Source organism: Scyliorhinus torazame, chromosome 14 (genome assembly GCF_047496885.1).
Source record: "Scyliorhinus torazame isolate Kashiwa2021f chromosome 14, sScyTor2.1, whole genome shotgun sequence".
Lineage (NCBI taxonomy): Eukaryota > Metazoa > Chordata > Chondrichthyes > Carcharhiniformes > Scyliorhinidae > Scyliorhinus > Scyliorhinus torazame.
In genome coordinates, this window is record NC_092720.1 from 174214400 (window position 1) to 174226359 (window position 11960).

Here is an 11960-nt window from a genome sequence, read left to right on the forward strand (position 1 = left end):
GTAATTTAGCATGGCCAATCCACCTAACCTGCACGTCTTTGGACTGTGGGAGGAAACCGGAGCACCCGGAGAAAACCCACGCACACACGGGGAGAACGTGCAAACTCCGCACAGACAGTGACCCAGCGGGGAATCGAACCTGGGGCCCTGGCGCTGTGAAGCCACAGTGCTAATCACTTGTGCTACCGTGCTGCCCTAAGTTATTGTGTTCAGGCCGGAAAGTGGAGCTGTGGCCACAAAAGACCAGCCATGATCTAATTGAATGGCGGAGCAGGCTTGAGGCACCAGTTCCTGCTCCTAGTTCTTAAGTTCTTACGTTCTTATGTCTCTCCATATAAATGAATTCCCTTATATCTGGTCATGATGCAATGTGGAGGAGTCGGCTGAATCTTGGGAAATAGATCCAGTTGGCAGTGGAGAAACCGGAAACGAAGCGACAAACGAAAATCATGCACCAGTTTTGACAATGTTGGGAAACACTTCGAGAAACTGAATCCGGGGACAATGAAGGGCTCAGCCCGACTGAACAGCGACAGTCAAGAAACATTTCCGTGTTTAGAATGATTCGAGAAATTAACTGAGATTTAGAAACGAAGAAAATTGTCCTTACTGCACATCAGAAAATACAGTTTCATTTTAGTTTCATTGCGAATATCTAGTGGCAGAAAATATAACAATGGCTCGAATGTAGAAGGCTCGAGGCGCGTTATTGACAGGGCTACGAATAATGGTGTCGTCTTCGTTCTGTGACTCAAAGTCACCCTGGTATGAATCACAGACTCCGTTCTCTCTGCACAGAGGCTTTCAGACCTGCTGAGATTGCCCAGTGTTTTGTGTTTTTGTTCCCGATTGTTGCATCAGCAAGAATTTGCTGTTCCGATGTGGACAAGATGAGACTGTTTCCACGATAATTTGAAATGCTTATTCGAGCAAAGCCGCATTTATCGCCTCTGTGGCGCAATCCGTTAGCGCGATCGGTTGTTAACCGACAGGTTGGTGGTTCGATCCCACCCCTGGGTGAAGTGTTTTTTATACTTCGTCCCTCTGTGGGATCGAATCAGCCACCTTGGTGCTTTTTGTATTTCATGCCACATTCATTTGATTTATTTCCCCCGATTCCAATATTAAACACGCCAAATGCTGTCATTCTGATTTTAAACAGCCAGTTCCCACCCAACGAGTTTATTAATATGTATTTGAACTACGATAGAGAGACATTCACCCCAACAGCAACATTGGGACAGAATTTTCTCTGTGGATCAAAGAGAGTGAGATGGTGAATTAGAGGCGCTCCAAAGTGCAACTGATACGTGGTCGGATAATTCAGCCGGGGAAATAGAGAGAGAGCTTGTTAGCGCTGACAATATTCAGGAATGAGAGGAAAGGGATACAGGGTGAAATGGATTCAAGAAATCAGCAGCGGACGACGTGACCAAGTTTCTCGGTAGAATACCCGGAACCCGGCATGTTGATCATGGCCAATCCTGCGAAACTTAATCTACGGACAATCTGGCACACTTCAGCATGGCCAATCTACCGAACCTTCACATTTTTGGACTGTGGGAGGGACCTCGAGCAGGCACACACAGAAAACTGATGCAGACACCGGGAGAACGTCCAAATACCATATGTTTGAGACGAATATCGAATTTGCTATGTATTATATATTATAGCGGTTGCATAGTTATTTTTATAGAGCCTGGTTTAAAGTGTATATATCCTTGTTGCAGGAAAATTATTATGGAACCAAGTTTCAGGCATCAAAACTGTGTATCTACGAAAGTTGTAACTCGAGAGTCATACAGTGTGGGCCATGATAGGTTCCAAACAGTTGACGACCTAGTGCATCGACAGTTATAGCTTGCCTCAGCGGTAACGTGTGGCGCCGTGATCTTATAGTGGTGAGTACTCTGCGTTATGGCCGCAGCAACTTCGGTTCGAATCCGAGTCACGGCAGTGACCAGTCGACGTGTTTTTCTGAAATGAGCGGATGAGTAATTCTCTGTGTGAAGCACTCTTTAAAACGGGTTCACAGCTGAGTGCATGCTTCTGCTTCTGTTTGATGCTCCAGAATTCAAACAGTTGTGAATGCGAGAATGTCCTCAGCTCCCGATTTTATATTTTAACTATCATCATGAAGCATACTCCTCCGGTTATAGTCTTTTTGGAAGTGAGAACAGTCTCTCTCAATAGGCTGCATCAGCTTCTTCGGTCATCGCCCCAAAATGTTCATCTGTCGCAACGAAATACCCACTGAATCTTCTGTAAGACGGAGAATAATCTTGATCTTGATAGTCTCCCAATATAAATGAATTGGATTGGATTGGATTTGCTTATAGTCACGTGTACCGAGGTACATTGAAAAGTATTTTTCTGCGAGCAGCTCAATAGATCATTAAGTCCATTGGTAGAAAAGGGAAGAAAAGAAAATATTTCATAGGGCAATGCAACATATACAATGTAACTACATACGCACTGGCATCGGATGAAGCATACAGGGTGCTGTGTTAATGAGGTAAGTCCATAAGAGGGTCATTTAGGAGTCTGGTGACAGTGGGGAAGAAGCTGCTTTTGAGTCTGTTCGTGCGTGTTCTCAGACGTCTGTATCTCCTGCCCGATGGAAGAAGTTGGAAGAGTGAGTACGCCGGGTGGGGTGGATCTTTGATTGTGCTGCCCGCTTTCCTCAGGCAGCGGGAGGTGTAGATGGAGTCAGTGGTTGGGAGGCAGGTTCCTGTGATGGACTGGGCGGTGTTCACGACGCTCTGAAGTTTCTTGACGTCCTGGACCGAGCAGTTGCCGTACCAGGCTGTGATGCAGCCCGATAGGATGCTTTCTATGGTGCATCTGTAAAGGTTGCTAAGGGTTAATGTGGACATGCCGAATTTCCTTAGTTTCCTGAACAAATATAGGTGCTGTTGTGCTTTCGTGGTGGTAGTGTCAACGTGGGTGGACCAGGACAGATCTTTCGAGCTGTGCACCTCAAGGAATTTCAAATTGGTAACCATCTCCACCTCGGCCCCGTTGATGCTCAGAGGGGTGTGTACAGTACTTTGCTTCCTGAAGTCAATGAACAGCTGTTTAGTGTTGCTGGCATTGAGGGAGAGATTGTTGTCGCTACACCACTCCACTAGTTTCTCTATCTCCCGCCTGTATTCTGACTCGTCGTTATTCGAGATCATGCCCACTATTGTCGTATTGTCAGCAAACTTGTAGATAGAGTTGGAACCCAGTTTCGCCACGCAGTCGTCTGCGTACAGCGAGTAGAGTAGGAGGATAAGTACGCAGCCATGAGGGGCACCGGTGTTGAGAACAACTGTGGAGGAGATGTTGTTGTTCATTCTTACCGATTGTGGTCTGTTGGTCAGAAAATCGAGGATCCAGTTGCAGGGTGGAAAGCCAAGTCCTAGGTTTTGGAGCTTTGATATGAGCGTGGCTGGGATAGTGGTGTTGAAGGCAGAGCTGTAGTCAATAGATAGGAGTCTGATGTAGGCGTCCTTGCTTTCGAGATGCTCTAGGGATGAGTGTATACCTGACATCTGGTCATGATGCAATGAGGATGAGTCGGCCAATTTTCTGGAAATAGAGCCAGTTGGCAGTGGAGAAAACGGAAATGAAGCGACACACGAAAATCAAGCACCAGTTTCGTGAATGTCGGGTAACACTTCGAAATTCAGAATCCGGGGAGAACGAAGGCCGCTGGCGACTGATCAGCGACAGTAAAGACACATTTCCCTTGTTTAGAATGATTCGAGAAATTAACAGATATTTAGAAACTAAGAAAACTGTCCTTACTGCACATCAGAAACGACAGTTTCATTTTAGTTTCATTGCGAATATCTTGAGGCAGGAAATACAACAATGGCTCGAATGTACAACCTGGAGGCGCGTTATGTGACACAAAGTCACCCTCGCTTGAAACACAGCCTCCGTTCTCTCTCCACAGATGCTGTCATACCTGCTGAGATTAACCAGCCTTTTGTGCTTTTGTTCCAGATTGGTGCATCAGCAAGAATTTGCTGTTACGAAGAGGACAAGATGAGACTGTTTCCATCATGATTTGAGTTGTTTCTTCATGCATGAACAGCATTTGTCGTCTCTGTGGCGCCATAGGTTAGCACATTCGGCTATTAACCGAAAATTAGGTGGTTCGGTTCCACCCAGCGACGAGATATTATCCCACCCCCGGATCAAGTGTTTTTTGTACTTCGTCCCTCTGTGGGATCAAATCCACCCACCTTGGTGCTTTTTGCATTTCATGCCACATTTCTTTGATTTCTTTCCTCCGGTTCCAATATTAAACACGCCACATTCTTTCATTCTGATTTCAAACAGTCAGTTCACATCTAAAGTGAATCAATATTCATTTGAATTACCAGAGAGAAACATTCACCCCAATAGCAACTGTGGGGCGAATGGGGCCGAGAAGTTTCTCTGTGGATCAAAGCGAGTGAGATGGTGAATTAGAGGCGCTCCAAAGTGCAACTGATACGTGGTCGGAGAATTCAGCCGGGGAAATAGAGAGAGAGCTTGTTAGCACTGAAAATATTCAGGAATGAGAGGAAAGGGATACAGGGTGAAATGGATTCAAAAAATCAGCAGTGGACGACGTGACCACGTTTTTCGGTAGAATAGCCAGAACCCGGCATGTTGATCATGGCCAATCCAGCGAATCGTAATCTATGGACAATCTGGCACACTTCAGCATGGCCAATCTACCGAACCTTCACATTTTTGGACTGTGGGAGGGACCTCGAGCAGGCACACACAGAAAACTGATGCAGACACCGGGAGAACGTCCAAATACCATATGTTTGTGACGAATATCGAATTTGCTATGTATTATATATTATAGCGGTTGCATAGTTATTTTTATAGTGCCTGGGTTAAAGTGTATATATCCTTGTTGCAGGAAAATTATTATGGACCCAAGTTTCAGGCATCAAAACTGTGCATCTACGAAAATTGTAACTCGAGAGTCATACAGTGTGGGCCATGATAGGTTCCAAACAGTTGACGACTAGTGCATCGACAGTTATATATTTTCTTAGCGGAAACGTGTGGCGCCGTGATCGTATAGTGGTTAGTACTCTGTGTTGTGGCCGCAGCAACCTCGGCTCGAATCCGAGTCACGGCAGTGATCAGTTGACGTGCTTTTCCCAAATTAACGGAAGAGTAATTCTCTGCGTGAAGCACTCGTTAAAACGGGTTCACAGCTGAGTGCATGCTTCTGCTTCTGTTTGATGCTCCAGAATTCAAACAGTTGTGAATGCGAGAATGTTCTCAGCTCCCGATTTTATATTTTAACTATCATCATCAAGCATACTCCTCCGGTTATAGTCTTTTTGGAAGAGAGAACAGTCTCTCTCAATAGGCTGCATCAGCTTCTTCGGTCATCGCCCAAAATTTTCATGTGTCGCAACCAAATACCCACTGAATCTTCTGTAAGGCGGAGAATAATCTTGATCTTGATAGTCTCCCCATATAAATGAATTGGAATGGATTGGATTGGATTTGCTTATTGTCACGTGTACCGAGGTACATTGAAAAGTATTTTTCTGCTAGCAGCTCAATAGATCATGAAGTCCATTGGTAGAAAAGGGAAGAAAAGAAAATATTTAATAGGGCAATGCAACATATAAAATGTAACTACATACGCACTGGCATCGGATGAAGCATACAGGATGTAGTGTTAATGAGGTAAGTCCATAAGAGGGCCATTTAGGAGTCTGGTGACAGTGGGGAAGAAGCTGCTTTTGAGTCTGTTCGTGCGCGTTCTCAGACGTCTGTATCTCCTGCCCGATGGAAGAAGTTGGAAGAGTGAGTACGCCGGGTGGGGTGGATCTTTGATTATGCTGCCCGCTTTCCTCAGGCAGTGGGCGGTGTAGATGGAGTCAATGGTTGGGAGGCAGGTTCCTGTGATGGACTGGGCGGTGTTCACGACGCTCTGAAGTTTCTTGCCGTCCTGGACCGAGCAGTTGCGGTACCAGGCTGTGATGCAGCCCGATAGGATGCTTTCTATGGTGCATCTGTAAAAGTTGATAATGGTTAATGTGGACGTGCCGAATTTCCTTAGTTTCCTGAACAAGTATAGGTGCTGTTGTGCTTTCGTGGTGGTAGCGTCGACGTGGGTGGACCAGGACAGATTTTTGGAGCTGTGCACCTCAAGGAATTTCAAATTGGTAACCATCTCCACCATGGGTGTGTACAGTACTTTGCTTCCTGAAGTCAATGACCAGTTGTTTAGTGTTGCTGGCATTGAGGGAGAGATTGTTGTCGCTACACCACTCCACTAGGTTCTCTATCGCCCGCTTGTATTCTGACTCGTAGTTATTCGAGATTCAGCCCACTATGGTCGTATCGTCAGCAAACTTGTAGATAGAGTTGGAACCCAGTTTCGCCACGCAGTCGTCTGCGTACAGCGAGTAGAGTAGGAGGATAAGTACGCAACCTTGAGGGGCACTGGTGTTGAGAACAACTGTGGAGGAGATGTTGTTGTTCATTCTTACTGATTGTGGTCTGTTGGTCAGAAAATCGAGGATCCAGTTGCAGGGTGGAAAGCCAAGTCCTAGGTTTTGGAGCTTTGATATGAGCGTGCCTGGGATTGTGGTGTTGAAGGCGGAGCTGTAGTCAATAGATAGGAGTCTGATGTAGGAGTCCTTGCTTTCGAGATGCTCTAGGGATGAGTGTATACCTGACATCTGGTCATGATGCAATGAGGATGAGTGGGCCCATTTTCTGGAAATAGAGCCAGTTGGCAGTGGAGAAAACGGAAATGAAGCGACACACGAAAATCAAGCACCAGTTTCGTGAATGTCGGGTAACACTTCGACAATCAGAATCCGGGGAGAACGAAGGCCGCTGGCGACTGATCAGCGACAGTCAAGACACATTTCCCTTGTTTAGAATGATTCGAGAAATTAACAGATATTTAGAAACTAAGAAAACTGTTCTTACTGCACATCAGGAAAGACAGTTTCATTTTAGTTTCATTGCGAATATCTTGAGGCAGAAAATACAACAATGGCTCGAATGTAGAACGTGGAGGCGCGTTATGTGACACAAAGTCACCCTCGCTTGAAACACAGCCTCCGTTCTCTCTCCACAGATGCTGTCATACCTGCTGAGATTAACCAGCCTTTTGTGCTTTTGTTCCAGATTGGTGCATCAGCAAGAATTTGCTGTTACGAAGAGGACAAGATGAGACTGTTTCCATCATAATTTGAGTTGTTTATCCATGCCGGAGCAGCATTTGTCGTCTCTGTGGCGCTATCGGTTAGCACGTTCGGTTGTTAACCGAAAATTAGGTGGTTCGATTCCATCCAGCGACGAGATATTATCCCACCCCCGGATGAAGTGTTTTTTGTACTTCGTCCCTCTGTGGGATCAAATCCACCCACCTTGGTGCTTTTTACATTTCATGCCACATTTCTTTGATTTCTTTCCTCCGGTTCCAATATTAAACACGCCATATTTTTCATTCTGATTTCAAACAGTCGGTTCACATCTAAAGTGAATCAATATTCATTTGAATTACCAAAGGGAGACATTCACCCAATAGCAACAGTGGGACGAATGGGGCCTAGAATTTTCTCTGTGGATCAAAGAGAGTGAGTTGGTGAATTAGAGGCGCTCCAAAGTGCAACTGATACATGGTCGGATAATTCAGCCGGGGAAATAGAGAGAGAGCTTGTTAGCACTGACAATATTCAGGAATGAGAGGAAAGGGATACAGGGTGAAATGGATTCAAGAAATCAGCAGCGGACGACGTGACCAAGTTTCTCGGTAGAATATCCGGAACCCGGCATGTTGATCATGGCCAATCCTGCGAAACTTAATCTATGGACAATCTGGCACACTTCAGCATGGCCAATCTACCGAACCTACACATTTTTGGACTGTGGGAGGGACCTCGAGCAGGCACACACAGAAAACTGATGCAGACACCGGGAAAACGTCCAAATACCATATGTTTGAGACGAATATCGAATTTGCTATGTATTATATATTATAGCGGTTGCATAGTTATTTTTATAGAGCCTGGGTTAAAGTGTATATATCCCTGTTGCAGGAAAATTATTATGGAACCAAGTTTCAGGCATCAAAACTGTGTATCTACGAAAGTTGTAACTCGAGAGTCATACAGTGTGGGCCATGATAGCTTCCAAGCATTTGCGACCTAGTGCATCGACAGTTACAGGTTGCCTCAGCGGTAACGTGTGGCGCCGTGATCGTTTAGTGTTTAGTCCTCTGCATTGTGGCCGCAGCAACCTCGGTTCGAATCTGAGTCACGGCAATGATCAGTTGACGTGTTTTTCCCAAATTAACGGATGAGTAATTCACTGTGTAAAGCACTCTTTAAAACGGGTTCACAGCTGAGTGCATGCTTCTGCTTCTGCTTCTGTTTGATGCTCCAGAATTCAAACAATTGTGAAATCGAGAATGTCCTCAGCTCCCGATTTTATATTTTAACTATCATCATCAAGCATACTCCTCCGGTTCTAGTCTTTTTGGAAGTGAAAACAGACTCTCTCAATTTGCTGCATCAGCTTCTTCGGTCGTCGCCCCAAAATGTTCATCTGTCGCAACGAAATACCCACTGAATCTTCTGTAAGGCGGAGAATAATCTTGATCTTGATAGTCACCCCATATAAATGAATTGGATCGGATTGGATTTGCTTATTGTCACGTGTACCGAGGTACAGTGAAAAGTATTTTTCTGCGAGCAGCTCAATAGATCATTAAGTCCATTGGAAGAAAAGGGGAGAAAAGAAAACACATAATATGGCAACGCAACATATAAAATGTAACTACATACGCAGTGGCATCGGATGAAGCATACAGGGTGTAGTGTTAATGAGGTAAGTCCATAAGAGGGTCATTTAGGAGTCTGGGGACAGTGGGGAAGAAGCTGCTGTTGAGTCTGTTCGTGCGTGTTCTCAGACGTCTGTATCTCCTGCCTGATGGAAGAAGTTGGAAGAGTGAGTACGCGGGGTGGGATGGATATTTGATTATGCTGCCCGCTTTCCTCAGGCAGCGGGAGGTGTAGATGGAGTCATTGGTTGGGTGGCAGGTTCCTGTGATGCACTGGGCGGTGTTCACGACGCTCTGAAGTTTCTTGCCGTCCTGGACCGAGCAGTTGCCGTACCAGGCTGTGATGCAGCCCGATAGGATGCTTTCTATGGTGCATCTGTAAAAGTTGCTAAGGGTTCATGTGCACATGCCGAATTTCCTTAGTTTCCTGAACAAGTATAGGTGCTGTTGTGCTTTCGTGGTGGTAGCGTCGACGTGGGTAGACCAGGACAGATATTTCGAGATGTGCACCTGAAGGAATTTCAATTTGGTAACCATCTCCACCTCGGCCCCGTTGATGCTCACAGGGGTGTGTCCAGTACTTTGCTTCCTGAAGTCAATAACCAGCTGTTTACTGTTGCTGACATTGAGTGAGAGATTGTTGCATCTACACCACTCCACTAGCTTCTCTATCTCCCGCCTGTATTGTGACTCGTCGCTATTCGAGATCCTGCCCACTATGGTCGTATCGTCAGCAAACTTGTAGATTGAGTTGGAACCCAGTTTCGCCATGCAGTCGTCTGCGTACAGCGAGTAGAGTAGGAGGATAAGTACGCAGCCTTGCGGGGCACCGGTGTTGAGAACAACTGTGGAGGGGATGTTGTTGTTCATTGTTACTGATTGCGGTCTGTTGGTGAGAAAATCGAGGATCCAGTTGCAGGGTGGAAAGCCAAGTCCTAGGTTTTGGAGCTTTGATATGAACGTGGCTGGGATTGTGGTGTTGAAGGCGGAGGTGTAGTCAAAAGATAGGAGTCTAATGTAAGAGTCCTTGCTTTCGAGATGCTCTAGGGATGAGTGTATAGCTGACATCTGGTCATGATGCAATGAGGATGAGTGGGTCATTTTTTTGGAAATAGAGCCAGATGGCAGTGGTGAAAACGGAAACGAAGCGACACACGAAAATCAAGCACCAGTTTCGTGAATGTCGGGTAACACTTCGACAAACAGAATCCGCGGAGAACGAAGGGCGCTGCCCGACTGATCAGCGACAGTCAAGACACATTTCCCTTGTTTCGAATGATTCGAGAAATTAACAGTTATTTAGAAACTAAGAAAACTGTCCTTACTGCACATCAGAAATTACAGTTTCATTTTAGTTTCATTGCGAATATGTTGAGGCAGAAAATACAACAATGGCTCGAATGTCGAGACTGGAGGCGCGTTATGTGACACAAAGTCACCCTCGCTTGAAACACAGCCTCCGTTCTCTCTCCACAGATGCCGTCATAACTGCTGAGATTGACCAGCGTTTTGTGCTTTTGTTCCAGATTGGTTCATCAGCAAGAATTTGCTGTTACGAAGAGGACAAGATGAGACTGTTTCCATCATGATTTGACTTTTTTATTCATACAAAAACTGCATTTGTCTTTTCTGTGGCGCTATTGGGTAGCACGGTCGGCTGTTAACCGGAAATTGGGTGGTTCGATTCCACCCAGCTACGAGCTATTATCCCACCCCCGGATTAAGGTGTTTTTTGTACTTTGTCCCTCTGTGGGATCAAATCCACCCACCTTGGTGCTTTTTACATTTCATACCACATTTATTTGATTTCTTTCCACCGGTTCCAATAGTAAACACGCCACATTCTTTCATTCTGATTTCAAACAGTCAGTTCACATCTAAAGTGAATCAATATTCATTTGAATTACCAGAGAGAGACATTCACCCCAATAGCAACAGTGGGACGAAAGGGGCCTAGATTTTTCTCTGTGGATCAAAGAGAGTGAGATGGTGAATTAGAGGCGCTCCCAAGTGCAACTGGTACGTGGGTGAAGAATTCAGCCGCGCAAATAGATTTTCTTAAATGAACGGATGAGTAATTCTCTGTGTGAAGCACTCTTTAAAACGGGTTCACAGCTGAGTGCATGCTTCTGCTTCTGTTTGATGCTCCAGAAATCAAACAATTGTGAATGCGAGAATCTCCTCAGCTCCCGATTCTGTATTTTAACTAATATCTTCAAGCATACTCCTCAGGTTCTAATCTTTTCGGAAGTGAAAACAGTCTCTCTCAATTTGCTGCATCAGCTTCTTCGGTCATCGCCCCAAAATGTTCATGTGTCGCAGCCAAATACCCACTGAATCTTCTGTAAGGCGGAGAATAATCTTGATCGTGATAGTCTCCCCATATAAATTAATTAGATTGGATTGGATTTGCTTATTGTCACATGTACCGAGGTACAGTGAAACGTATTTTTCTGCGAGCAGCTCAATGGATCAGTAAGTCCATTGGAAGAAAAGAAAATACATAATATGGCAACGCAACATATAAAATGTAACTACATAAGCAGTGGCATCGGATGAAGCATACAGGGTGTAGTGTTAATGAGGTAAGTCCATAAGAGGGTCACTTAGGAGTCTGGTAACAGTGGGGAAGAAGCTGCTTTTGAGCCTGTCCGTGCGTGTTCTCAGACGTCTGTATCTCCTGCCCGATGGAAGAAGTTGGAAGAGTGAGTACGCCGGGTGGGATGGATCTTTGATTATGCTGTCAGCTTTCCTCAGGCAGCGTGAGGTGTAGATGGAGTCAATGGTTGGGAGGCAGGTTCCTGTGATGGACTGGGCGGTGTTCACGACGCTCTGAAGTTTCTTGCCGTCCTGGACCGAGCAGTTGCCGTACCAGGCTGTGATGCAGCCCGATAGGATGCTTTCTATGGTGCATCAAAGAACACAGAATAAAGAACAAAGAAATGTACAGCACAGGAACAGGCCCTTCGGCCATCCAAGCCCGTGCCGCCCGACTAAACCACAATCTTCTACACTTCCTGGGTCCGTATCCCTCTACTCCCATCCTATTCATGTATTTGTCAAGATGCCCCTTAAATGTCACTATCGTCCCTGCTTCCAGCACCTCCTCCGGTAGCGAGTTTCAGGCACCCACTACCCTCTGCGTAAA